At 47.8% G+C, this 27656-nt stretch overlaps 1 protein-coding gene and 1 pseudogene across 6 annotated transcripts in view; one reads left to right on the top strand and one right to left on the bottom strand.

The window, feature by feature from the left end:
• The window catches only part of LOC311426491 (very low-density lipoprotein receptor-like), a 34938-nt pseudogene extending 20317 nt beyond the window's left edge, over positions 1–14621 (bottom strand). The window contains exons 1-2 of the transcript in view: positions 14609–14621; positions 13183–14368 (exon numbers count right to left, since the gene is read on the bottom strand). The product of the transcript in view is annotated as a very low-density lipoprotein receptor-like (transcript). The remainder of the gene's footprint in view (positions 1–13182; positions 14369–14608) is intronic.
• Positions 1–27656, top strand: part of LOC311426259 (AP-4 complex accessory subunit RUSC2-like) — a 117116-nt gene that overhangs the window by 41357 nt on the left and 48103 nt on the right. For 4 of the 5 annotated variants that reach the window (XM_084502487.1, XM_084502488.1, XM_084502484.1 and 1 more), the window contains exon 1: positions 10506–10640. The gene's annotated coding sequence lies outside the window, so the exon portion shown is untranslated. Of the gene's footprint in view, positions 1–10505; positions 10641–27656 lie in introns of those variants that run through there. The other variant, XM_084502485.1, reaches the window with a different exon arrangement.

The raw sequence follows: 27656 nt of genomic DNA, 5'->3' as shown, positions 1-27656 counted from the left end.
TCTTTCTCTGAATAGTCTCAAAAGGGTATCTTCTTTTTTCCTTCAGTCCCTCAAGGCAACGTGTTTTGCTATGGAAAAGCCTGAGGCTGCTGTTGTCCCTGGGGATGGTGGCCAGTCAGTATTTTTGGTCTGGTGCAGTGTTTTCCAGCCAGCCTCACTGGCGTTTAATGCCTACCAATATATGCCTTCACTGGGGCTCACCAAGAAACCCCTGCTGGGTTTGCCTGTTTTAGCCCAGGATAGGTAAAATGAGAGGGCAGCAGCATTTTATTCCAACCTCGATGGTGTTTCGGCACAGCTGATCCTTTTTTGTTTGTTTTTCTCTTTTCTACAGCAGCTGCGGTGTGCCTGCCCCTGCATGCATACAGCATTCATCTTTCCCTGCCTCTTGTACCTGGTCTTCCCTCCTATATGGGGGATAGTCTCCTAAACAGGACAGACAAGGGTATCAGGCCTTCTGCAGGTGATGCTTTCCTTGAGGACTGACCCAAGTAACAAAACCTGTTTTAGGGCCCCCTGCATCCCCAGCTCCGAAGTGTTGAGGAGGGAAGGGGGAGTCTTACAGATTTCCCTCCTTAGTGCACCCTGCTCTGCTGCCAGTGGGCGTATAAATAATACCCACAGCATACCATTTTGGTAACAAGCTTTTCCCAGGATTTATCCAAAGAAGTACATGAACAAGTGTTAAAAATAACGCCAAGCCCTGCCCAAATGCTGGCATCGGTTCAGGGATAGTGTTTTGGGGTTCTTCATAGAAAGCCCTGGCTCTTGGGTTGGTACAGCAGAAGGGGGCCAGCAGGGCTCCTACTGCTTCCCTGTCCTCACTGCCTTGCTGACCACAGAGGATGCTGACCTTCAGCAGATCTGCTGTTCCCCAGGAGGATGTGAGACTTGCACTTCTAATTAGGTTATTTGCTACTGAGCTTTCCCTGCATGTCCTGTGCATTATTTCTGTGTCTAATGGGAGGCACAATGCCAGGAGGAAATGCCAGGAGGGGTTAACCTGGGCTTTGTCTAGTCTGCTACCAGCTCCCTGCCACTGGCCAGATTTAGCTGCTCCTCCAATGTCTCATGCCATAGCAATGGCATATGTAGACATTCTGGCCCTATGTTATGTTTATCCTGATCTGGAAATTGGTTTAGTTGTGGAAGGCACATTACCTTTGTATGTTGAATTAACATCTATATCTCTGGACATCCTTGTTATCCATATAACCACAAAATATAATTGCAAAATTCTGCCCTTTTAATGGGCTGGTTGGTGCCTGTAACTGAAAACCAGACCACCCTGCAGAGACTGCAGGGATGCTGGGGAGCCATACTCCTGGGGCCTATGCAGGCTGCCCCATCCCACTGGGGAGATGAGAGCTGCAGTTTGTTACCCTCAGGCTGGGTTTTACTTGTTGATGCTCAAATCCTGTGCTAGGTATGTAATTTTCCTGCTCTCAGGCTGCTGGAGCATCAGCCTCTCTCCTGTTTTCAGGCTACGTGGGCCAGAGCAGCAGATCCCACTGCTTCCTTGTGTATGGAGCCTAGAGCTCATATAAATGCATCTCTGCTGGTCTAATATGGGATGTAGGAGAAGTTACACCTGTGGAACTGCAGCGTCCACTGCTGTGATGTGGTTTAATATGTGGAGCCTTCTGCATGGAAGAGGAAAAGAGCTGAGATGTCTCCTGGCTGCAAGCCTGGGGCAGTGCTTGGGCTCGCCTATCTGCTCTGATTTGAAGGCACCAGTGTCATGGGTGGGGGAGACCACACTTCTGTTTCAGTGTCTGAAACAGAACTGTGTCATTAATCCCTCCCGATAGCACCTTGGCCTCCATATTTGCATCTCTAGATACATCTGTGCTAGTTTTGGCTTTGAAGAGGAAGGGCCAGATACTTCTGCAGTCTCTAAATACATTACTTTCTGAAGGGCTGGGTTTATTTTAAGCCAATACAGAAAATTGCTGTGAAAGCAGCAGGTGTGCAAAAATTGCTGAAAAGGTCACAACTGCTGCTTGTCACTCCATGCTTCACCTCTTCTGATGTGGGAATACTAATCCTGGAAGATGTTCCTAGTGATGGAGGAAAGGTTCTGTTAGAACATGGTGACCCAGAGTTTTCTCCAGCCATTGCACTGAGAATTAATGAGAGCACAGCAGCTGCTTGTGGTTTGGCTTTGGCCGTCTTATCTAGTGTGCCCAGCTCTCACTTGCTCTCTTCCCCTTCTGGACATTTAGCTGGGCTTCTCTTTTCCTTGCTGTGTGTTGAAACGCTCTTACTGAGTTTGTGCACAGGTTGGAGTGCTTTCTTAAGGGTTGCATTCAATGGAGTGCATTGAAAATACAGACTTCAGAATTGTCCAGAGGTGGAAAGACATCAGAGATGAAAAGCATCTTTTTTTTTTTTTTTTTTTTTCCCCAGATATTGTGAGTATTGTGAGGCAGAATAACCTGCTCTGGGCAACCAGTCCTTCATCAGGGGCATCCTGCTCTTCTGTTCTTCTGATCCTTCCTGTTCCTCTCCCATGTCCAGCCAACATATGAGGTCTCTGAGTCATCATTACTGCTGTTTATTATTAGGTCTGAACCAAGGCCCTGTGTATTATCATTACGGAGCTCCATTTTCAGTGCTCTTTCCACCCTGATATGCTCTTGTTCCCATGGCTGGAATGCATCTGGGATGCATGGGGACACATGACCTTGTTTGCCATCTTTAAGCACCTCTTTGCTGTCTGTTTTTTGACAGAGTTCTGTGAGGTGCCAGAGCACCACACCACAGTTTCCAGCAATTCCCGAAGTGCTGAGATAGCTACACGGGGAGCATCACAGAGCATCATGCACCATCTCTTTAGTCTATCTCACCTGAGGGTTGAGCCCTATTTTGGTCTGTCCAATGAAGTCTAAAGTCGATGAGTTTGTCAGGAGTCTCCTGTGACCTGCTTTGTCACTGGCATCAGGTCACAGGTACTGTGTGAGCCCAGGCTTTCCCTCTACCATCTTTACTTTCTATTTTAAAGAGCATGTCAGGATTTCCTCCCACACATGGATCCCCTTTATCTCTAGCATTTCCTTCACTGTGGGTCTTTTTCCATCCTGAGCAAAACTGCTGCTCACAGTGTATGGACACATACTGGTATTGAACAGATTCCATTCAGAAAAAAACAAACTTGAGTATGTTTTTAATAGCCAGGTGGATTAGCTACTGGATCAGCTGGCATGGGATGCTTTTCCACTCTCAGTCCACCTGTAGGCTTACTGTGTCTTTCCAGAAGCGTATTTCTGTTTCTTCAGGTATTCTACCTAAATAAATTGCACTAGGTTTTTAATCCTGCATTAGAGGCTTTCTGGTCCTCTGAGTCAAACAGAAATCATATGAGAATAAGACCTCCGGAAGTCATGCAATTACATCTCCCTAACCCAGACATAGTTTACTTAGACTATGCCATTCCTCATGTTTCTTCATCTTATCTCTCTCAAGAAAGTCCCAGGGACTGGGACATCATTGCTGCATCCCGTGTCTTTGCAGTCCAGTCCCTTCCCTTCTTCAGTTTCCCCTGATGCTATGGCACACAGAGTTGGACGAAATCCTGAGTTGGGCATTTCTTTGTCAGCAAACCCAGACAAAAAAAACTTTCCAATTTCTCACACTAAGGGCCTATGAAAACCAACAGGAATGTGGACTTGAGCTTAGGAGAAAAAAGAGGGTTTATAATCTTTGGAAAAGAGAGCAGGCCACTCAGGAAAACTATAAGGATGTTGCGAGGCTGTGCAGGGACAAAATTAGAAAGGCAAAAGCTCATCTGGAGCTCAATCTGGCTACTGCCATTAAAGACAACAAAAAATCTTTTTACAAATACATCAACGCAAAATGGAGGACTAAGGAGAATCTCCAGCCTTTACTGGATGCGGGGGGAAACGTTGTTACAAAAGATGAGGAAAAGGCGGAGGTGCTTAATGCCTTCTTTGCCTCAGTCTTTAGCGGCAATACCGGTTGTTCTCTGGATACCCAGTACCCTGAGCTGGCGGAAGGGGATGGGGAGCAGGATGTGGCCCTCACTATCCACGAAGAAATGGTTGGCGACCTGCTACATCACTTGGATGTGCGCAAGTCGATGGGGCCGGATGGGATCCACCCGAGGGTACTGAGAGAACTGGCAGAGGAGCTGGCCAAGCCGCTTACCATCATTTATCAACAGTCCTGGCTCTCAGGGGAGGTCCCAGTCAACTGACGGCTAGCAAACGTGACGCCCATCTACAAGAAGGACCGGAGGGCAGACCCAAGGAACTACAGGTCTGTCAGTTTGACCTCAGTGCCAGGGAAGCACATGGACCAGATTGTCTTGAGAGTCACCACGCGGCACTTGCAGGGCAAGCAGGTGATCAGGCCCAGTCAGCATGGGTTTATGAAAGGCAGGTCCTGCTTGACGAACCTGATCTCCTTCTATGACAAAATGACGCGCTTGGTGGTGTGGTGGTTTTACTCAGGTGGGCAGCTGAGCACCACCACAACCGCTCTCTCACTCCCCCTCTCCTCAAAGAGGAAGGGGGAGAAAATACAACACAGAGAACTCAAGGTTTGAGATGAGAAAGGTTTAATTAAAGGGAAAGGGAATGGGGAGGGAAAAAAGAAACAAAAGAAACAATAAGTCCGCGCGGAAGCACAGAGAGAGAGAAAAAAAAAATTATTCTCTACTTCCCATCAACGAGCGATGTTTGGCCACGTCCTGGGAAGCAGGGCCTCAAAATGTGTAGTGGTTGTTCAGGAGGAACAGCCCCCTCCCCCACAAGAGCCCCCCCCCTTTTATTGCTGAGTGTGACATCAGGTGTTATGGAATATCCCTTTGGTTGGTTTAGGTCAGCTGCCCCGGCAATGTCCCCTCCCCATCACTTGCCCACCCCCAGCCTGCTGGCTCTTGGGGGCTTGGAAGGAGTCCTGATGCTGTGCCAGCACTACGCAGCAATAGACACAACACTGGAGCGTTATCAGTGCTGTTCCAGCTACGAGTGCAGAGCACAGCACTGTGTGGGCTGCTGCAGGGAAAAGGTGACTCCAGCTCAGACAGACCCAACACAACTTCCACCCCTTATTCCATAACATTTGTGTCACAGTCAGGTACAGTTTAATATATAGATGTTCTCATCACCATTGTTTTCTGTCCATTGAAGCATTTATATGTCTGTACTTCTCTTTATTCCATAGGTCTTTTCCCAAAATGTTCATAAAAACTGTTGATGGTTTCAGCTTCATCTGTCAAAGTGGTCACTCAGGGCAGGCGAAGTTGGTTTTCTTGACACCAGTACCAGCTTAGCTCACATCACTGTTGCACTTGCCCGTTGCCTTGCGAAGTTGACCTGTCGTTGGTTCTGCAGTGTCCTCCTACAACACATAACTTGGATGACCGATTAATTTTCTCCCAGTGTTAAATCTCCTTGAGGCACACACTTGATATCCCCATTCTTTCTGCATTACCCACCAGGTATACCCTGGTCCTTGGGCAAAGACAATCCCACGAGTGGGTTTGCCTTTTCCCAAGGCAGGAGCAACCCACACCATCTTCCCCATCCACTTTCCCACATGCACTACAGGGACTTTAGCTTTTCCCACAGTATGTAGGGGTTTTGTTTCAGCAGGACCAGGACGGCTTTCAGACCCCCTGTTGTTAACTAGCCAAGTGGCCTCTGGTAGATTTATGTCCCATTGTTTCCATGTCCCAGCACCCAATGCTCGCAGCATAGTTTTTAACAGTCCATTGTACCTCTCAACCTTCCCAGAGGCTTGTGGGTGATAAGGGATGTGGTACACCCATTCAATGCCATGTCTCTTGGCCCAGGAAGTGACCAAATTGTTTCGGAAGTGACTCCCATTGTCAGACTCAATTCTTTCTGGTGTACCATGTCGCCACAGCACTTGTCTTTCCAGGCCCAAGATAGTGTTTCGGGCGGTGGCATGGTTTACTGGATATGTTTCCAGCCACCCAGTAGTTGCTTCTACCATGGTCAGTATGTAATGTTTACCTTGGCGGGTTTGTGGAAGTGGTCCGATGTAGTCAATTTGCCAGGCCTCACCATATCGAAATCCAAGCCATCTCCCCCTGTTCCAGGGAGACTTTAGCCTCATGGCTTTCTTGATTGCAGCACAGGTCTCACACTCATGGGTAACCTGTGTGATGGCCTCAATGGTCAAGTCCACCCCTCGATCATGAGCCCATCTGTATGTGGCATCCCTCCCCAGATGTCCCGATGTTTCATGGGCCCATCGAGCTACAAACAGCTCACCCTTACATCCCCAGTCCAGGTCCACCTGAGCTACTTCAATTTTCGAAGCTCGATCTACTTCTTTGTTGTTCTGATGTTCTTCGGTAACACGATTCTTAGGCATGTGGGCATCTACATGACTTACCTTTACATCCAGGTTTTCTACCCGGGCAGCAATATCTTGCCACAGGGTAGCAGGCCATAGAGGTTTACCTCTGCGCTGCCAGTTGTTCTGTTTCCATTGTCACAGCCACCCCCACAGCACATTTGCCACCATCCATGAATCAGTGTAGAGATACAGTACCGGCCAGTTTTCTCTTTCAGCAATTTTTAGGGCCAGTTGTATAGCTTTCACTTCTGCATACTGACTCGACTTGCCTTCCCCTTCCATGGCCTCCACAACTTGTCGTGTGGGACTCCACACAGCAGCTTTCCACTTCCGATGGCTCCCTACCACACGGCAGGATCCGTCAGTGAACAACACATACTGCTTTCTGTCTTCTGGCAACTCATTGTATGGTGGTGCCTCTTCAGCACAAGTTACTTCTTCTGTCGGTGCTCCGAAATGCCTGCCCTCTAGCCAGCCCATAATCTCTTCCAGGATTCCCGGGCGGTTGGGTTTCCCCATTCGAGCCCGCTGTGTAATTAACGCTACCCATTTACTCCACGTAGCGTCGGTTGCATGATGTGTAGTGGAGATTTTCCCTTTGAACATCCAATGTAACACAGGTAGCCGTGGGGCCAAGAGAAGTTGTGCTTCTGTACCAACAACTTCTGAAGCGGCTCGAATCCCCTCATATGCTGTTAATATTTCCTTTTCAGTTGGGGTGTAATTGGCTTCTGATCCTCGATAGCCCCGGCTCCAGAACCCCAGAGGTCGGCCTCGAGTTTCTCCTGGGGTCTTCTGCCAGATGCTCCAGGTGAGCCCATGCTCCCCAGCTGCAGTGTAAAGTATGTTTTGCACAGCTGGTCCAGTACGGACAGGCCTAAGGGCTACTGCACGAGCTATTTCTTGTTTGAGTTGTTCAAAGGCCTGTTGTTGCTCAGGGCCCCACTCGAAAGAGTTCCTCCTTCGAGTCACTCGATATAGAGGACTCACAAGCTGACTATAGCCTGGCACATGCATTCTTCCTAACTCATGGATAGGAATCAGGGAGTCTCGGTTGGTGCGATATTGCCGCCGGTGCACAGTTAGTTGTAGTCGCAATTGGCACTTGCTGTTCTTCAGTCCTCAGCAATCCTACAACGGAAGGGTCTTCTGAAAGGCCAGGCAGGGTAGACAGCTGCCTAATCTTCTCTGTACTCAAAGAAGCTAATCCAAAAGCCCACCGGAGCCCTTTTGGATCCTTGAAGTACCCTTTCTTGAGGTAGTCTATGCCAAGGATGCACCGAGCCTCTGGGCCATTCACGATGGGATGCTTTTGCCACTCATTCCCAGTTAGACTCACTTCAGCTTCCAATACAGTTAGCTCTTGGGATCCCCCCGTCATTCCGGAGACAGAGATGGGTTCTGCCCCTTGCTGGCCTGACAGCATTAGGGTACACTGTGCACCTGTGTCCACTAAAGCTTTATATTTCTGTGGTTACGGTGTGCCAGGCCATCGAATCCACACAGTCCAGTAAATCCGGTTGTCCCTCTCCTCTGCCTGGCCAGAGGCAGGGCCCCACTAGTCCTGGTCGGAGTATCTATCAATTAATTCTTCCAAATGTGAAGCAGAAGTCTCTTCGTCAGGGTCAGGAGTAATACTATCCCTTCTACTGCCTCTGGGATTCTCCCTTGTTTGATCTGGAGACTGCTGGACACGTTGTCCACAGTTGGCCCCATCCCCTCCTCCCAACCCATTGCTGCCAGTGTGCTGGCATGTGTTGGGGGTGCAGCCCGTACAAACTTCTGCCACATGGACGTTGTGCATTGGACTTCATCAGGGTCTTTATGTACCTGGGCATTGTTTAAATCACTCTAAAGCATCTCCAGCACAGCTAATTTCTGCAGCTGCTGAAGGCCCTTATCCATAGTGGTCCATTTGCTTACTTTGTATACAATATCTTCTTTGTGGGGGAAAGACTGTGGATGTGGTCTACCTTGACTTCAGCAAGGCTTTTGACACCATTTCCCACAGCATTCTCCTCAAGAAACTGGCTGCTCTTGGCTTGGACTGGCATACACTTCGTTGGGTTAGAAACTGGCCAGATAGCCAGGCCCAAAGAGTTGTGGTGAATGGAGTTAAATCCAGTTGGAGGCCAGTCACTAGTGGAGTCCCCCAGGGCTCAGTACTGGGGCCAATTCTCTATAATATCTTTATCGATGATTTGGATGAGGGGATCGAGTGCACCCTCAGTAAGTTTGCAGATGACACCAAGTTAGGTGCGTGTGTCGATCTGCTCGAGGGTAGGAAGGCTCTGCAGGAGGATCTGGATAGGCTGGACCGATGGGCTGAGGTCAACTGCATGAAGTTCAACAAGGCCAAGTGCCGGGTCCTCTACCCAGGGTGCAATAACCCCAAGCAGAGCTACAGGCTGGGAGATGAGTGGTTGGAAAGCTGCCTGGTGGAGAAGGACCTGGGAGTATTGGTTTAAAGTCGGCTGAATATGAGCCAGCAGTGTGCTCAGGTGGCCAAGAAGGCCAACAACATCCTGGCTTGCATAAGAAACAGTGTGGCCAGCAGGGCTAGGGAAGTGATTGTCCCCCGTACTGGGCTCTGGTGAGGCCGCACCTCGAGTACTGTGTTCAGTTTTGGGCCCCTCGCTACAAGAAGGACATCAAGGTGCTTGAGCGAGTCCAGAGAAGGGCGACGAAGCTGGTGAGGGGCCTGGAGAACAAGTCCTACGAGGAGCGGCTAAGGGAGCTGGGTTTGTTCAGCCTGGAGAAGAGGAGGCTCAGGGGCGACCTTATTGCTCTTTACAGATACCTTAAAGGAGGCTGTAGTGAGGTGGGGGTTGGTCTGTTCTCCCACATGCCTGGTGACAGGACGAGGGGGAATGGGCTTAAGTTGTGCCAGGGGAGTTTTAGGTTAGATGTTAGGAAGAACTTCTTTACCGAGAGGGTTGTTAGGCATTGGAACGGGCTGCCCAGGGAAGTGGTGGAGTCACCATCCCTGGAAGTCTTTAAAAGACGTTTAGATGTAGAGCTTAGGGATATGGTTTAGTGGAGGACTGTTAGTGTTAGGTCAGAGGTTGGACTCGATGATCTTGAGGTCTCTTCCAACCTAGAAATTCTGTGATTCTGTGATTCTGTGATTCTGTGTTCTCCCTGGGTTTCATGGTAAAGGTGGGAGTGTTTGAGAGCTAGGAGATCTGCTGGAACACTTTGTGGAGAGCTGACAGATCTCAGTGCTTGGCTTTTATTGTTGCTCTGAGCAGCGATGGCAGAGAAGTGCCCAGGCATGCACAGAGGGAGGCAAGCGTGTGTTTTCTGCATGAAATCCAGAAATCTTCATACTTGCTGTTGCCTTGGAAAACTGGAATATTTATGACTCAGTACTAAAACAGGAGTCTTTTTCCATTCTTGGATGTGGCCTCTCTTGTGTCTAGTTTTGGCTTGAGATTCCTCATGACTGCTTGAATTTCAGACATCCTGTCACTGCAAGGTATTTGACACTGGTCAAAGTGCTTGTGGCTGCATCTCACTCTGGGGTTGACTGCGTTTCAGGGACACTGTGTAGATGCTGTTGACGAAGCTCTCCAGGACAATGCACCACAGAAATTTAAAAGAAGCTTCAAGAAGCTTCTTGTATTTTTCCTGATCTTTCAGTTTTAAGTCTTCCCATCCTCCTTCTCCCATGCATTACTTTGCAGACGAGTGTTTTATCTCCACAGGCTCTGGCTGCCATTATCAGTTGTAGAAACACAGCAGTCTGGTTCCTTTTGCTTTCATTTACAAAGCCAAAAGAGATCAGACAGCTTGCAGTCACGCAGCATCTGAAACCCAAGCTCATCACCTAATAAGATACTTCAGCTCTGTCCTATGACATAGGCTTTGATTTTATGCTTCTCCTCATGCTACCTTCCTGATTTCCCAGTTCCTGTAAGAATCAATCCTCCATCTTCCAGCCTGATTTGTTCTCTCCCTTTCTCTTCTTCTCTGCTCCCTCCCATGCCCTCCCTTGTCTGAGGTCCCACAGGGGCTGATTGCAAGCTGGAGTGACTGTGCTGTGGGCATGCTTGCTCCTTCATATGAAGCAACGTCACAGCAGCAGGAGCATTGGAGATGTGATTGCGCAGACCCTCTGCATTGCCAGGGATGCAGCTGTGACCAAAAAAAATAATAATAATTGACTCTGTGTTTCCCACAGCATCCTGGTGAGAGAGCACGGAGCCCACTGGAATCAGAGTGCTCAGCGCTGCCAGAGCGGAGCATGTGCAGGGAGAGGAGACAGGAAGCAGAGGATCTGTGGAAAGGTGAGATGGAGAAATGAGTGGGGTGGGCGTTTGCCTTACTGATGGTTTTCAGACTGTTCATTGTCCTGTGAAATGGCTGGCTTGCTTGTTTATGCAGAGATTGCCAGCTACCCAATGAAGCGTAAAGATTTTAGGATTGCTTTGTCTGTTCAGAGGCTGCATTGTTTTGGAGCTGTCATGATTATAATTGATGCAAGAGAGTGAAGAGGCTGGTATTGCTGTGCAGAATGCATGTTTTTCCATTGTGGCCATGAAATAGTGGTTGTTATGTCCGGGGCTGGTTGTGCAGAGGCAATCTGCATTTCGCCCCAACAGTACTCTCTTGGTGCAGTCGCACAGCTCTCTATTGTGTCTACCATGACAGCTGAGCCCACACGGATTGTTGTGATCCCATGAGCTGTCACGATCTCTGTACATCCCCAGCGGTGATGCTGCTGTGCAGCTCAAGAGCTGTTTTGACAGACAGAACTTCCATGAAAAGACAGAAACAAAGGATGCGGGAACAAGAAGGTCTGCTTTTTTTTTTAATGTCTTTTTAAAAAATATATATATATATTAATCCTAGTAAATCAATTGCTCAAAGGGCATTAGGATAAAATAGTGTGGCAGGTAAAAACTTGCTCTTCTGCAAAATGATACACTGGGATCTGTGCAGGCTGGAATCCTTTGTGTTGCCCAGGGTGTGTCTGTTCTGGCTGTGTAAATGAATACTTTCTCCCTGCCTCTTTTCGCCAATCAGATGAGAAAGGTTATCTCAGAATGGAGGAATTGCTATTTTTAATTACTGAGATGAGTGGTCTGGGCTGGGTACCAGTTACTAGAGCTTAATTACATGGTCCTCTTATAACCAAATCCATCTTTTCCCTTCTCCCTGCCTTCCTCCTTCTTTTCCCTTCCCTACACCCTGCACAAAACCTTCCCTCAAATTGCTGCTGCACATGCAAAAGGCCAAGGGCTTGAACAAAGAGAATGATAAATGTGGGAAAGGGATATAAATTGATCAGGATGATGGTTAGTGAGAACAATATGGAGGAATGATTTGGGTATCTGTGATGCAGTGACATGGCCATAGGAGGATGTATACATGAGGACATAGTAATGTAAGTAAATAAGCAAACAGAAGATGCAATCTTTTGGGGTTATAGAAAATGCTGACCATGTGGAGATGCAATTGTAGGTGTTTGGGAGGAATGTGGTGTTAATGGAAGTTAACATAGCATTGGCTATTGAGAAACAGATCATACAGGGACTGGATTGATGGGCATTGCAAAGGTGTGTGGAGTATAGGGGAGTATAGCGATCTTCTGCATTTATTGTTTTTAACCTCCAAATGTTGCAGGAAGCATGGCCGAAAGCACGACAGACACCAGTAGAGTCAGATCATGCTCCATTTTATTGCCCGAATAGCCTAACTTTTATAGAGAACTTAACAGGGGTGGACAGTGTTTCACACAAGATTATTGGTCAAAAGCACTCAGACAAACAGCTACAAGAAAACAACCCCACCTGCAAGAAAACAACCCCCTTGTGATTAGCAGTCACATAGACCTTGTCCTTGAGGCCAGCTACTGGTAACAATATTTTCCTGAATTCCTCAATTGGGCGATGTGGGAACACTGTCATGGGAACTTCTCATAGTTGCCCTGGTAGCTTGGTTTGCTCAGCTACAGCAAGCCATGGGATTTTTGCTGTTTCAAGAAATCCCTCAACAATTCCCCCTTCTTCTTTTGAGCAAACCAAGCCTGACACAGCAGTTTTACAAGTAACTCTTTAGCTATACTTACAACACACAACGATGATTACCACCACCATAAACCAAATCCTTAATCCCCTTGTGATTAAACCCAGCAACCATCTACACTTTGTTTCAAACAAGTCAGTGAACCATTGATTGAAAGGATTGATACCATATTGAATCTTTCTCATGTGCTCTTTCAGGAAAGTAATGGATTTGTGAATTGACTCATTATGATCAGAAAGGTTTAAACAGTACATTCCCTTAAAGTCCTCACACCCATTCCTTTGAGCCAAAAGCAAGATGTCAATAGCAGCTTGATCCTGTAAAAGCAGATGTCGCAGACTATTTTGATCTGGTAACATCTCCTCAAGTATCTCTGTCGTGGCATAGGCTTGCCTCTCGGCCCAGCATACCAATTTTTCTAAGTTGTTACATGCGGCCGCAGATGCCACTCCAGGCACTGAAATTGCTAATGCCGCTCTAGCTGCAACCCCACACAATTCAACATTATCATTGCAATCCGGTGCAAGCAATGCCCATTTATGTCTGGTGATCTCATGCAACTGTAACAAGCTAGAAGCAAATACAATGAGTTTATCTAAGTAACATGGACATCTGATAGCATTTGCAGGGATACCTTGCCAGGCCCCATCCCCACAAATCAGAAGCACTTCAGGAGGTAAGGCCAAAGCTGTACAATTGTTCCAAACACTGTAGTTGTTACCCCTTGTCTCCATGCTATAAACCCCTAAACCCTGCTTAGCAGCGTCATTGCAATCACAGGTGTTATTTGTGTCTTTATACCAGTATGGCCTTTTCCAGGTTCCTGTAGCAGGAATCATCTGATAGCCACGGCTACGTTCACTTTTGTAGCCACCTTTCAGGTTGATACACATTTGACTACAGATACCAAGGTTTTGACATTCATCAATGTCTCCACAGTTTCTCTTGTCTATAAACTCAAACCCAGCTGGACAGTCACATTCATTTATGATGCATTCCTCCAAGGGCTCATCACCCCAGTCCTTGCAGTCTCTCTGCTGGTTACACACTTTATTGATATCTATGCATTCTCCACTTCTGCACTTGAATTTGCCAGGTCCAGAGCACTGAATAACATTGTTACAGTTTGCTTCATCAGTGTCATACAGACAGTCTCTCACACCACTGCACTGCCTACTCCCATGGACACAGTTCCCATCTTCACATCTGAACTGGTCTGGCCTGCAGGTCCGAGAAGGGCAGTTAATTTCATCACTTCCATCCTTGCAATCAGGATCTCCATCACATCACCACTTCTTGTGGATACATTCACCTGAGCCGCACTGCACCTCACTTGTAGAACACTTCACTGGAGGTGCAGGCTGGCGGCCACACTGCTCCAAAGATTCATCCGAGTGGTCGGAGCAGTCAGCATCATCATCACACACCCAGCTGATAGGGATGCAGGTAGAACTCTTGCACTGAAACTCATGAACACCACAGGTAGGAGGTGCACACTCCAGCTCATCGCTACCATCACTGCAGTCATCTTGAACATTGCAGACAAAGCTTTTGGAAATACATTGCCCACTACTGCATGTGAATTCTGCTGCACTACAAGTCACAATGCCACAATTCTCTTCATCTTCTCCACTGTCGCAGTCCTTTTCACCATCACATTTCCAGGACACTGGGATACACTGGGTTGACTGAGGACCACAGCTGATTTCATTTACCCGGCATGTTCTCATATGACACAGCTCAGCACTCTCATCAGACCCATTTTCACAGTCCGGATCCCCATCACACTGCCATCTATTTGGCACACACTGACCACTGTTGCACACAAAGTCAGATTCAGCACACGTCTTCTTCACACAAGCACTCTCATCACTGCCATCTGAGCAGTCTTCACATTTTGCTCTAGCACCGTCGGCAGCAGTGCACAGGCCGGCGAGGGCGAGCAGCAGGCAGAGTGCCCCGCAGTGCGGCAGCACCCACCGCCGCCCTGCACCTGTGTCACTTATACTGCTCCTATTACCCATGCCGTTAGTGTCAGTGGCATCCTCCTGGTACCGTTTCTGTCTTTGTCGCCCCTTACTCTCCCCCTTTTCTTTTTGCCACTGACCATTCACCACAAATGGGTGAGACACATGATTACTAGTTAGGAAAGAGAGTGTAACGTCTGCTATACGGCTGCAGGCCGTGCCAGCTGCAACCCTAGAAGCTGTTTGTGAACGAGCCTGACTGACGGTGGTCATTTGGCGGTGTAATCTGTGTCTCTGCTCTCCTGCCCCGCAATAGAGCTAAATCGTCATTAATAGTCTGTAGAATGTGGCAACCCCACGGAATGTTATCCAGAAACATAGTTATAACACCGATCTGGGGACGAATAGTCTTTTTTGCATTGCAAGATAAACCTCTTATAAAAAGAATGCCAGAGAGAAGCAGCACAGCCGCTGCTGCCGCTGTCTCCATGGTTACGTCAGACAGGCTGCAGGGTCCTGATCTCCGCCCCTCTGCTCTGTGCCGACTCGCCACACGGTGAGGGTCGGCCGCCATTGTCCACTGACGCCTCTGGTCTCCCGTAGCAACTCGATCTCGGATGGCCCATATCGCACCGCGATTACTTCAATTTCATGCGATTACTTCAAATTTTCCGCGTCCCCCCGCGATTCCGCGTCTCTCCGCGATTCCCTTTTCCGCGTCTCTCCACGATTCCGCGTCTCACCGCGATTCCGCGTCTCTCCGCGATTCCCTTTTCCGCGTCTCTCCACGATTCCGCGTCTCACCGCGATTCCTTTTTCCGCGTCTCTCCACGATTCCTTTTCTCACCCCGAGGCCGTTGCCCAGGTCGGTTAGTAGGGTGTTTCAATGCTTCTCTCTGTGCGGTGGTCGGCTTGCCGTGTGCCTCGGATCTCTGTCCCGGCGCCGCTCCGATGTCCCGGCGCCGCTCCGATGTCCCGGCGCCGCTCCGATGTCCCGGCCTCAGCCTGTTCGGGTCTCAGCCTGTTCGGGCGCCATATGTTGCAGGAAGCACGGCCGAAAGCACGACAGACACCAGTAGAGTCAGATCATGCTCCATTTTATTGCCCGAATAGCCTAACTTTTATAGAGAACTTAACAGGGGTGGACAGTGTTTCACACAAGATTATTGGTCAAAAGCACTCAGACAAACAGCTACAAGAAAACAACCCCACCTGCAAGAAAACAACCCCCTTGTGATTAGCAGTCACATAGACCTTGTCCTTGAGGCCAGCTACTGGTAACAATATTTTCCTGAATTCCTCAATTGGGCGATGTGGGAACACTGTCATGGGAACTTCTCATAGTTGCCCTGGTAGCTTGGTTTGCTCAGCTACAGCAAGCCATGGGATTTTTGCTGTTTCAAGAAATCCCTCAACACTCCAAACACCTAGAGCCTTGTCTACCAGTGCTGCTAATGAGTGAGCTTGGCACGTCTAACCTCTTCACAAAACCCTTCTGCAGTGTGCCAGCTTGACAGAGTGCTTGGGGCAGCTTAGCATTGAAGTGATCTGAAAATAGCTCAGATATATCATAGAATCATAGAATATCCCATGTTGGAAGGGACCCATAAGGATCACCAAGTCCAACTCCTGGCACCACACAGGTCTACCCAAAAGTTTAGACCATGTTACTAAGTGCACAGTCCAAATGCTTCTTAAATTCAGACAGGCTTGCTGCAGTGACTACTTCCCTGGGGAGCCTGTTCCAGTGTGCAACCACCCTCTCGGTGAAGAACCTCTTCCTGATATCCAGCCTAAACTTCCCCTGCCTCAGCTTGACACCATTCCCGTGGGTCCTATCACTGGTGTTTACAGAGAATAGGTCACCTGTCACTCCCCTCCCCCTCGCGAGGAAGTTGTAGACCACGATGAGGTCCCCCCTCAGCCTCCTCTTCTCCAGGCTGAACAGGCCCAGTGACCTCAGCCGCTCCTCATATGTCTTCCCCTCTAGGCCCTTCACCATCTTCGTCACCCTCCTCTGGACGCTCTCCAACAGTTTAATGTCCTTTTTGTACTGTGGTGCCCAGAAGTGCACACAGTACTCGAGGTGAGGCCGCACCAGCGCAGAGTAGAGCAGGACAATCACCTCCCTCGACCGACTAGCCATGCCGTGCTTGATGCATCCCAGGGTACGGTTGGCCCTCCTGGCTGCCTGGGCACACTGCTGGCTCATATTCATCTTCCTGTCAACCACAACCCCCAGATCCCTCTCTGTGGGGCTGCTCTCCAGCATCTCGTCGCCCAGTCTGTATGTATAGCCAGGGTTGCCCCGTCCCAGGTGCAGGACCCAGCACTTGCTTTTGTTAAACTTCATGCAGTTGGTGATTGCCCAGCTCTCCAATCTGTCCAGATCTCTCTGCAAGGCCTTTCCACCCTCATCCGAGTCCACAACTCCTCCAAGTTCTGTGTCAACAGCAAATTTGCTCAGAACACCTTCTAGTCCTACATCCAAATCATTTATAAAGACATTGAAGAGGACTGGCCCTAAAATGGAGCCTTGAGGGACCCCACTAGTGACCGTCCGCAAGCCAGATGTGGCCCCATTTACCACAACCCTTTGAGCCCTGCCAATTGCTCACCCATCGTATGATGTTTTTGTTAAGTTGTACACTGGACATTTTGTCCAGTAGGATCCTATGTGAAACCGTGTCAAAAGCCTTGCTGAAATCCAAAAAGATCACATCAGCTGGTTTCCCTTGATCGACTAGATGGGTGATCTTATCATAAAAGGAAATCAAATTTGTTAGGAAGGACCTACCCCTCATGAAATTTACCATGTTGGCTGGGACCAATGACAGCATTGTCCCCCAGTGTTGTGGTTTAACCCAGCCAGCAGCTAAACACCACACAGCCGTTCGCTCACCCTCCCCCCTCCCTCTCTGGGACAGGGGAGAGAAATGGGAAAGTGAAGCCTGTGAGTTGAGATCAACACAGTTTAATAAGACAGGAAAATAATAATAACAATAATAATAATAACAATAATGATAATAACAATAATGATGTTAATAGCACTACAAATAATAATGTGTACGAAACAAGTGATGCACAATGCAATTACTCACCACCTGCTGACCGATGCCCAGTCTATCCCCGAGCAGCGAGTCCCCCCACCCCAGCTAGGCACCCCTATATATTGTTCAGCATGACGTCAGATGGTATGGAATACCCCTTTGGCCAGTTTGGGTCACCTGTCCTGGGTCTGTCCCCTCCCAGCTCTTGCTGCACCCCCAGCCTGCCCACTGTCAGGACAGAGCGAGAAGCTGAAAAGTCCTTGTCTTAGTGTAAGCACTGCTCTGCAACAATTAAAACATCAGCATGTTATCAGCACTCTTCTCATCCTAATCTAAAACATAGCAGTCTACCAGCTACTAGGAGGAAAATTAATTCTGTCCTAACTGAAACCAGGACATCCAGGTACACTTCAATAACTTGAAGAATCATCTTCTCCATAATTTTACCAGGCACTGACGTGAGACTGACAGGCCTGTAATTGCTAGGGTCTTCTTTCTTACCGTTCTTGAAAATTGGCACAACATTTGCCAGCTTCCTGTCTACTTGTACCTCTCCAGATTCCCAAGATCATTGAAAAATAATTGAGAGCGATAAAAAATAAATAAATAAATAAAGCATCTTTAGGCCTGTCTAGAGCCACAGGATGGTAGGGATCATGTAGGTAAAGTCATGAGTGTTTGGCAGATCTATAGAGTAACCTTGGAGCTGAAAAGGCAGGTGTGAGGAGCATTGCAGATCTAGAGGAACAAAGTTGCGGGTCAGAGACCAGCAGTAGAGGGCCCAGGGGAGGAAATTTAGGTTCATGTTCAGGGAATGTAAATATGTTGTTTATAGTGTCATTCTCAAGCCTCTCTCACTGTGTTCCCTGAGATGGTCAGTGTTGTGTGCATCCGTACCGGTTTTGTAGAAATAGGCACGATCCTCAGCACAGCCTTTTCTGCATCAGTTGTCTGAAGAAACCATTTCACTGCTGCGTATTCTCAGACAGTCACTTCCTCTCCATCCTTCTGGAGCAGCAAGGATCTGCAGCCTTGACATTCAGTAGAGAAGATGTACCCCAGGTTTCAGTTCAGGCTGCCAGGTGGGAAGTGCAAGGCTTCACAGAGCAGAATGAATTCTGCTCACAGCTCTTTGACGATGTCCTGGCAGTGCCATAGGTCTTCCTGAACTGCAACTCCTTCTCCCCCCAGCCTGAAACCTCGCCCTGGGACACTGTGTCATAGAATCATAGAAACATAGAATCATAGAATGGCCTGGGTTGAAAAGGACCTTAAAGATCATCTAGTTTCAACCCCCCTGCTCTGGGCAGGGTTGCCAACCACTAGAGCAGGCTGCCCAGACCCTCATCCAGCCTGGGATCCCCAGGCCTTTGTCCCACACAGCCTGATGGAAGTCAGTAGTGGGATGTGCTTCTGTGGTGGTTTTACCGTGCTGGGCAGCTAAACCCCACAACCGCTCTCTCACTCCCCCTCCTTTAGATAACTCTAAAAATAGAATAATAAGTAAGTGGCAAAGAATAACTCACGGGTTGAGATAAGGATAATTTAATTAAAGGGAAATAATTATAATAATTAAATAAAGACTACCATGAACTAAACAATTTAACTAAGGGGAAATAAAAGGGAAAGGGGAAAAAGGGAGGAAAACAAACAAACAAAATAAATGAAAGCTATATGGAAGTGCAGAGGAAAGAAATTACTCTCTACTTCCCACAAATGAGCGATGATTGACCACGTCCTTGAAGCAAGGCCTCAATGCACGCAGCCGGTGTTCGAGAGGAGGACCGACGTCTTCTCAACGAGAGCCCACCCCCCCCCCTCTTCTTCCTGTTTCCACCTTTTATTGCTGAGTGTGACACCACATGGTATGGAATATCCCTTTGATTGGTTTAGGTCAGCTGCCCTAGTGATGTTTCTCTCCTCACTTTTTTGCCCAACCCCTAGGAGGGTTAGAGAAAGGCCCAATGCTGTGCCACTGCTGCTCAGCAGTAGACACAACACTGGTGTGATAACACTGCTGTTCCAGCTACAAGTACAGAGTACGGCACTGTATGGGCTGCTGCCGGGAAAGTTAACATTCCAGCCAGACCCAGTACAACCTCCACCCCTTATTCCATAACATTTGTGTCACACTCAGATCCCCATACTTTAGCATACAAGCATTCTCATCATTATCCCTTGTCCTTTAACAGGACAAGGATTTAACAGGACAGGATTAATAGGCAGGTGTATCTTTTCATTCAGTAGGTCTTTCTTGGAAAATGTTCATAAGAACTGTTGATGATTAGGTCTTCATCTGCCAAAGTGGCCACTCAAGGCAGGCGGAGTTGGATGTCTGGACACCAGCACCAGCTTAGCTCAAGTCCTTGTTGCACTGCCCGGCTCCTTGCAAAGTTGACCTGTCGTTGATCCTACAGCATCTTCCTACAACATATAACTTAGATTATAGATTAGTTTTCTCTCAATGTCAAATCTCCTTGAGGCACACACTTGATATCCCCATTCTTTTGCATGACCCACCAGGTATACCCTGGTCCTTGGGCGAAGACAATCCCATGAGTGGGTTTGCCTTTTCCCGAGGCAGGAGCAACCCACACTGCCTTCCCCATCAACCTTCATATATGCACTACGGGAACCTTAGCTCCTTTCACAGTGTGTAGGGGTTTTGTTTCGGCAGGACCAGCACAGCTGTCAGACCCCCTATTGTTAACTAGCCAAGTGGCTTCTGGTAGATTTGTGTCCCATTGTTTCCACATCCCAGCACCTAATGCTCGTAACATAGTCTTTAACAGTCCATTGTACCTCTCAACCTTCCCAGAGGCTTGTGGGTGATAAGGGATGTGGTACACCCACTCAATATCATGCCTCTTTGCCCAGGAGGTAACAAGATTGTTTCGGAAATGACTCCCATTGTCAGACTCAATTCTCTCTGGTGTACCATGACGCCACAATACTTGTCTTTCCAGGCCCAAGATAGTGTTTCGGGCGGTGGCATGGTTTACAGGGTATGTTTCCAGCCACCCAGTAGTTGCTTCTACCATGGTGAGTATGTACTGTTTGCCTTGGCGAGTTTTTGGGAGTGGTCCGATATAGTCAATTTGCCAGGCCTCACCATATTGAAACCCTAACCATCTCCCCCTGTTCCAGGGAGATTTTACCTTCATGGCTTTCTTGATTGCAGCACAGGTCTCACACTCATGGGTAACCTGTGTGATGGCCTCAATGGTCAAGTCCACCCCTCGATCACGAGCCCATCTGTAAGTGGCATCTCTCCATAGATGTCCTGATGTTTCATGGGCCCATCGAGCTACAAACAGCTCACCCTTACGTTCCCAGTCTAGGTCCACCTGAGCCACTTCAATTTTCGAAGCTCGATCCACTTCTTTGTTGTTCTGATGTTCTTCAGTAGTGCGACTCTTGGGCATGTGGGCATCTACATGACGTACTTTAACATCCAGGTTTTCTACCTGGGCAGCAATATCTTGCCACAGGGTAGCAGCCCAGATAGGCTTACCTCTGCGCTGCCAGTTGCTCTCTTTCCATTGCTGCAGCCACCCCCACAGAGCATTTGCCACCATCCATGAGTCAGTATAAAGATACAATACTGGCCAATTTTCTCTTTCGGCGATATCTAGGGCTAGTTGTATGGCTTTTACTTCTGCATACTGACTCGACTCACCTTCCCCTTCCATGGCTTCCACAACTCGTCGTATGGGATTCCACACAGCAGCTTTCCATTTCCGATGGCTCCCTATCACACGGCAGGATCCGTCAGTAAACAACGCATACTGCTTTCTGTCTTCTGGCAACTCATTGTATGGTGGTGCCTCTTCAGCACGGGTTACCTCTTCTGTTGGCACTCCGAAATCTCTGCCTTCCGGCCAGTCCATAATCTCTTCCAGGATTCCTGGGCGATTGGGTTTTCCCATTCGAGCCCGCTGTGTAATTAATGCTATCCACTTACTCCAAGTAGCATCAGTCGCATGGTGTGTAGTGGGAATTTTCTCTTTGAACATCCAATGTAACACAGGTAGCCGCGGTGCCAAGAGGAGCTGTGCCTCTGTACCCACAACTTCTGAAGCAGCTCGAACACCCTCATATGCTGTGAGTATTTCCTTTTCAGTTGGGGTGTAATTGGCTTCTGATCCTCGATAGCCCCGACTCCAGAAGCCCAAAGGTCGACCTCGAGTTTCTTCTGGGGTTTTCTGCCAAAGGCTCCAGGTGAGCCCATGCTCCCCAGCTGCAGTGTAAAGTATATTTTGCACAGCTGGTCCGGTACGGACAGGCCCAAGGGCTACTGCACGAGCTATTTCTTGTTTGATTTGTTCAAATGCCTGTTGTTGCTCAGGGCCCCACTCAAAATAGTTTCTCTTTCGAGTCACTCGATATAGAGGACTCACAAGCTGACTATAGCCTGGCACATGCATTCTCCAGAATCCCACGAGGCCTAGGAAAGCTTGCGTTTCCTTTTTGCTAGTTGGCGGAGACATTGCTGTTATTTTATTGATCACATCCATTGGAATATGGCGACGTTCATCCTGCCATTTTACCCCCAAGAACTGGATTTCCTGTGTAGGCCCCTTGACCTTGCTCTGTTTAATGGCAAAACCAGCTTTCAGGAGAATTTGGATTATTTTCTTCCCTTTCTCAAAAACTTCTTCTGCTGTGTTGCCCCACACGAGGATGTCGTCAATGTACTGAAGGTGCTCAGGAGCTCCCCCTTGTTCCAATGCAGACTGGATCAGTCCATGGCAAATGGTAGGGCTGTGTTTCCACCCCTGGGGCAGCCGATTCCAGGTGTATTGGATGCCCCTCCAAGTGAAAGCAAACTGCGGCCTGCATGCTGCTGCTAAAGGGATGGAGAAAAATGCATTAGCAATATCAATTGTGGCATACCACTTGGCTGCCTTTGACTCTAGTTCGTACTGAAGTTCTAGCATGTCCGGCACTGCAGCACTCAGTGGTGGCGTGACTTCATTCAGGCCTCGATAGTCCACTGTTAGCCTCCACTCGCCATTAGACTTTCGTACTGGCCATATAGGACTATTAAAGGGTGAGCGAGTCTTGCTGATTACTCCCTGACTCTCCAGTCGGTGAACCAACTCATGGATGGGAATCAGGGAGTCTCGGTTGGTGCGATATTGCCGTCGGTGCACCGTTGTGGTAGCAATTGGTACCTGTTGTTCTTCAACCTTCAGCAATCCTACAACAGAAGGGTCTTCTGAAAGGCCAGGCAGGGTAGACAGCTGCCTAATCTTCTCTGTGCTCAAAGCAGCTATGCCAAAAGCCCACTGGTATCCTTTTGGATCCTTGAAGTACCCTCTCTTGAGATAGTCTATGCCAAGGATGCACGGAGCCTCTGGGCCAGTCACAATGGGATGCTTTTGCCACTCATTCCCAGTTAGACTCACTTCAGCTTCCAGTACAGATAGTTGTTGGGATCCCCCTGTCACTCCAGAGATACAGGTGAGTTCTGTCCCTTGGTAGCCTGATGGCATTAAGGTACATTGTGCGCCAGTGTCCACTAAAGCTTTGTATTCCTGTGGTTCTGATGTTCCAGGCCATCGGATCCACACAGTCCAATAAATCCGGTTATCCCTTTCCTCTACCTGGCCAGAGGCAGGGCCCCTCTAGTCCTGGCTGGAGCGTCTGCCACTTAATTCTTGCAAATGCACAAATTCTGGCAAATGAGAGGTAGAGGTCCCTTCATCGTGGTCAAGAATAACATCAGCTCTTCTACTGCCTCTGGGGTACTGCCCAATAGAAACTGGAGCAGCATTTCTCTTAGGAGCCCCTCTTCTTGCTGCTGTATTTCCTTTCATTTCACGTACCCGAGCAGCTAGGGTTGAAGTAGGTACACCATCCCATTTCCTCATATCTTCCCCATGGTCACGCAGATAAAACCACAAGGTGCCACGTGGTGTACGTCTTGGGTACTCTCTCTCTTGAGTAGGCGAATGCTGATTCTTAGTGGCTGAAGTATCACTCTGTCTAGATGAGGGGGAATATACTTTCTCCACAAGCTTGTCAAGTCCTTTAGACAATTTCTCCACAGCTGAGACACAGGACTGTAGCGGAGCAGAGAGATTGTCTTCATATTTTTGAAGCTGGCAGGAGACATCATACATTGTTGGTCCCATCCCCTCATCCCAGTGAATTGCTGCCAGGGTACTGGCATGTGCTGATGGTGCACTCCGCACAAATTTACGCCACATGGATGTTGTGCACTGGACTTCATCGGGGTCTTGAGGTGTCTGGGCATTGTCCAAATCACTATAAATCATCTCCCGCACAGCTAATTCCCGCAGATGCTGGAGACCTTTATCCACAGTGGTCCACTTGCCTATGCGATATACAATATCTTCCTTATGGGGATATCTTTCTTTGATAGCTGCCAGGAGTCATCTCCAGAGGCTGAGGGTCTGTGCTCCTCTCCCGATTACTTTGTCCATTACCCTTTCTCTAGAGAGGGATCCCAGCTGCTTGGCTTCATTGCCTTCTAATTGTAGGCTACTGGCCCCAGCATCCCAGCATCGGAGCAGCCAAGTGAGGATGTGTTCACCTGGGCGTCGACCATAATCCTTTCATATTTCTCGCATCTCACTCAGGGATAAGGATCGAGTGATTTCTGATTCCTTTATGATTTCCGTCTCGTCTTCCTGCTGTTTTTGTGATGGCTCTGCTTTAGAGGTGCCTGCCAATTCCCCTTCTCCCTCCTTCTTAGGAGAGCCTTCTTCCCTTACTAAACGAGCTGACCTCCGTTTCCATTGTTTTGACTTGACTATGGGGGCGACCGATACCATAGTTGGTTGGTCCTCTGGGTCAGCCACAGCATGTGTTACTTGGTCATCAGATTCAGAGACTTCCTCCCGCTCTTCAAGTTGCTGGATGATGTTAAACAGTGTTTGATAGGAATAAACCAGGACCCAGCACAATGCTGCAAGCTGTTGTTCTCCGGCATTATCAGGATCAGGACATACAACTCTCAAACATTCTACCAAGTTTTTAGGATTTAGCACTTGCTCAGGGGTGAAGTTCAAAACTATTGGAGGAGACACTCGTGACAGGTATCTGCTAACATCATCCCACACACTGTGCCACTCACCACGAGACTGTTTCGGGACAGATTCCCAAATAAGTTTTCTAAACAATCGACTAATCTTAGAGAGAAAATGAAACCTGTTATTCAGAATTAGAAATAGCAATACATGGGTTACAGATGGATCTTCAAAATACTCCCAAACTGTTGTAATTAGCCCACTGTGAAAGAAGGGAAAGGTACCATTCCTGATATTATTAATAAACTGGTGTCCAGATGAGAAAAGGAAGGCAGTGTAGTTCTGAATATTCTCTGAAAGATAGTTTCCATGGGACCCAAATGATAACAGCGCAGAGCCTGAATTCCAGAGTAAAACCAAGGTCAGTGCTTGGCAGCACAACGAATTAAAAAAAGTGAACACAGATTGTAGCACTTTGTCGGATCGGATATATAGGAGAAAGGAGAATATGACACGAATTGCATGACATATGAACAAAGCCATTATTATTAACAGGGCAAGGAACATGGTTACTAGCAAGCAAGTGTGTTAGTTGTATGCGTTTAATCAATTCTATTGTTATCTCAACCCTTCGAGCCCCACGTTGGGCGCCAAAAAGGACTGTGGTGGTTTTACCGTGCTGGGCAGCTAAACCCCACAACTGCTCTCTCACTCCCCCTCCTTTAGATGAGGAGGGGGAGAAGTAAAGCAAAGAACAACTCACGGGTTGAGATAAGGATAATTTAATTAAAGGGAAATAATTATAATAATTAAATAAAGACTACCATGAACTAAACAATTTAACTAAGGGGAAATAAAAGGGAAAGGGGAAAAAGGGAGGAAAACAAACAAACAAAATAAATGAAAGCTATATGGAAGTGCAGAGGAAAGAAATTACTCTCTACTTCCCACAAATGAGCGATGATTGACCACGTCCTTGAAGCAAGGCCTCAATGCACGCAGCCGGTGTTCGAGAGGAGGACCGACGTCTTCTCAACGAGAGCCCACCCCCCCCCCTCTTCTTCCTGTTTCCACCTTTTATTGCTGAGTGTGACACCACATGGTATGGAATATCCCTTTGATTGGTTTAGGTCAGCTGCCCTAGTGATGTTTCTCTCCTCACTTTTTTGCCCACCCCCTAGGAGGGTTAGAGAAAGGCCCAATGCTGTGCCACTGCTGCTCAGCAGTAGACACAACACTGGTGTGATAACACTGCTGTTCCAGCTACAAGTACAGAGTACGGCACTGAATGGGCTGCTGCCGGGAAAGTTAACATTCCAGCCAGACCCAGTACAGCTTCTGGTGGTGTGAGAAGAGGGAGACATGCTCTTGGACCATGTTTGTGCTATGGAAAGGTGGTGCTGCAGAGCAGCCTCTTTCAGGAGGGTGCCAAGGGCAAGAACAGCACGTGTGCATTCATAGGTGCATCATGGGCCAGAGGACAGGTCATGCAATGAGATAGATCACTGCAGGATACATGCACTTCTGTTGTGCTGTGGAAGAAAATATGTGTACTGTCTGTTTACCATATTTGCGTAGCAGAATAAAAAGAAGGTGGTGCAGCCTGCTTTGCTGCATGGGAGGGAACACTCCTCAGGACGTGCAGGCTGTGCCTAGCTGGTAGGTGCTACTCTTACAGGAACATCTGTTAAGCTGTGAGAGTGCACAGATAATCTCTGCCCTGAGATGCTTGAACCTAAAAGATGGACAAGAGCCTCTGGTGACTGGAGCTGGCTGAACTGATTCACAGCAGGGAGATAAAATCATTGCTGTGTGTCTTCTTCACTGTCCTGATGCAAAATGGAGGTTCCCAGGGTCCAAGGGCCTGGACCTGCATTGCATAAAGTGCAGGTGCCTGAGAGAGTATGCAGTCGTCTCAGAAATGGCCTTCCCATGGTTCTATTGCCGCCTGTCAGGGTTTCTGAGGCTCTGATAGCAAGCAAGGAACAATTTCTCTGTCCCAGAGATGTTAATTTTCTTGCAGTCTGATGCTCCTGGTGAGACAAGATCTCACTCTGGTGTTATTCCTGATAGCCAGACAGTAACCCACCTTTAGCAACCCCATGCCATGTTTTGCCCCATTTTAAGTTTATTACTGTCTCATTATTCTTTGCCAATGTTTTCTGAAAGCCTTATGTAGTATTAAGGGCAGGTCGAAAGATCTATGGTGGGTCACTTCCCTTCCTCTTTCAGAACAGGTATAGGCTTTACCTTTATTATTTGTCAGCCACATGACTTCAGCTCCTTCCTCTCTTTTTCCTCATAGGTATTTTTATTGAAAGCTCTGTTGTTAGCTGTGAACATGCAATGATTCTTTAAATGTCCTGGGATCAAGAATATCTTGTCCTTTCTGACTGGAGTGCATTAATCTCCTTGGATTTGTTTCCACTTCAAATGCTCATTTCCTTCTCTGCACTCTCTTTTCTCTGTATTGTCTAACCCATCATTGATGTATCTTCCATGTTCTTCTTTATGCCAAAACAGTATCAAAGATGCAGTCTCTACTTGACTGTAATATCCTTCTTGGTGTGGTTATTCATTCAGTTTGGTCAGGAGCCCTGTTCTAATTTCCTCAACTTTCTTGGTGATTCCAGATGTTTTTTTTTACTTACAATGTACATTCAAAGTTTTTTCTGAACTAATTCCTTGAGCTCCTTGTTCTTGTTGGCTTTATAACTGTTTTGCCTGGTATGCCAAAGATCTGCTCTTTAAAAATTGAAAAGGTTTCATTACAGAGCTGTTTGCTTTTTACCCTTCTATTTAATGTAAACTGGATCAGCTTGAGATAGCTCTTTAAATTGATAAACAGACCAATAGGTAGAGCTGCTAGGTGGGGAGAGCTTAAAGAAACACAAAGATGAAGACCTGGATAGGAAAAAAAAAAGACTGCAGCTGTTAACTCTTGCAAACGAGCTACCCTGAGCTGCAAGGTGGGTAGGAGAACCAGATTAGAATGTGCTGTGTTCTTGGGAAGGGGTGGGACACATGGACAAGGAATGGGTACTGGACTGGGAAAGTCTGCCTTCCCGCTGGTTCCCAGATGCATGAGACTCACCTGTGCATATGTGGCTCTCTTTGCTCGGGAACATTCCTGCATATTTGTGCAAGGAAATTGAAAAGCATGCTGTTTCAGGATTTTTATTTTTGGGGGGAGGAGTGGGAGGAGAGAAACAAAGTTGTGTTTTTGCAATAGAAGGTGTTTTTACAGTGGAAAATTCCAC

This window comes from Aythya ferina, assembly GCF_964211825.1.
Source record: "Aythya ferina genome assembly, chromosome: W".
NCBI classification, from domain to species: Eukaryota; Metazoa; Chordata; class Aves; order Anseriformes; family Anatidae; genus Aythya; species Aythya ferina.
This window is presented reverse-complemented; position numbering and strand designations above follow the sequence as displayed.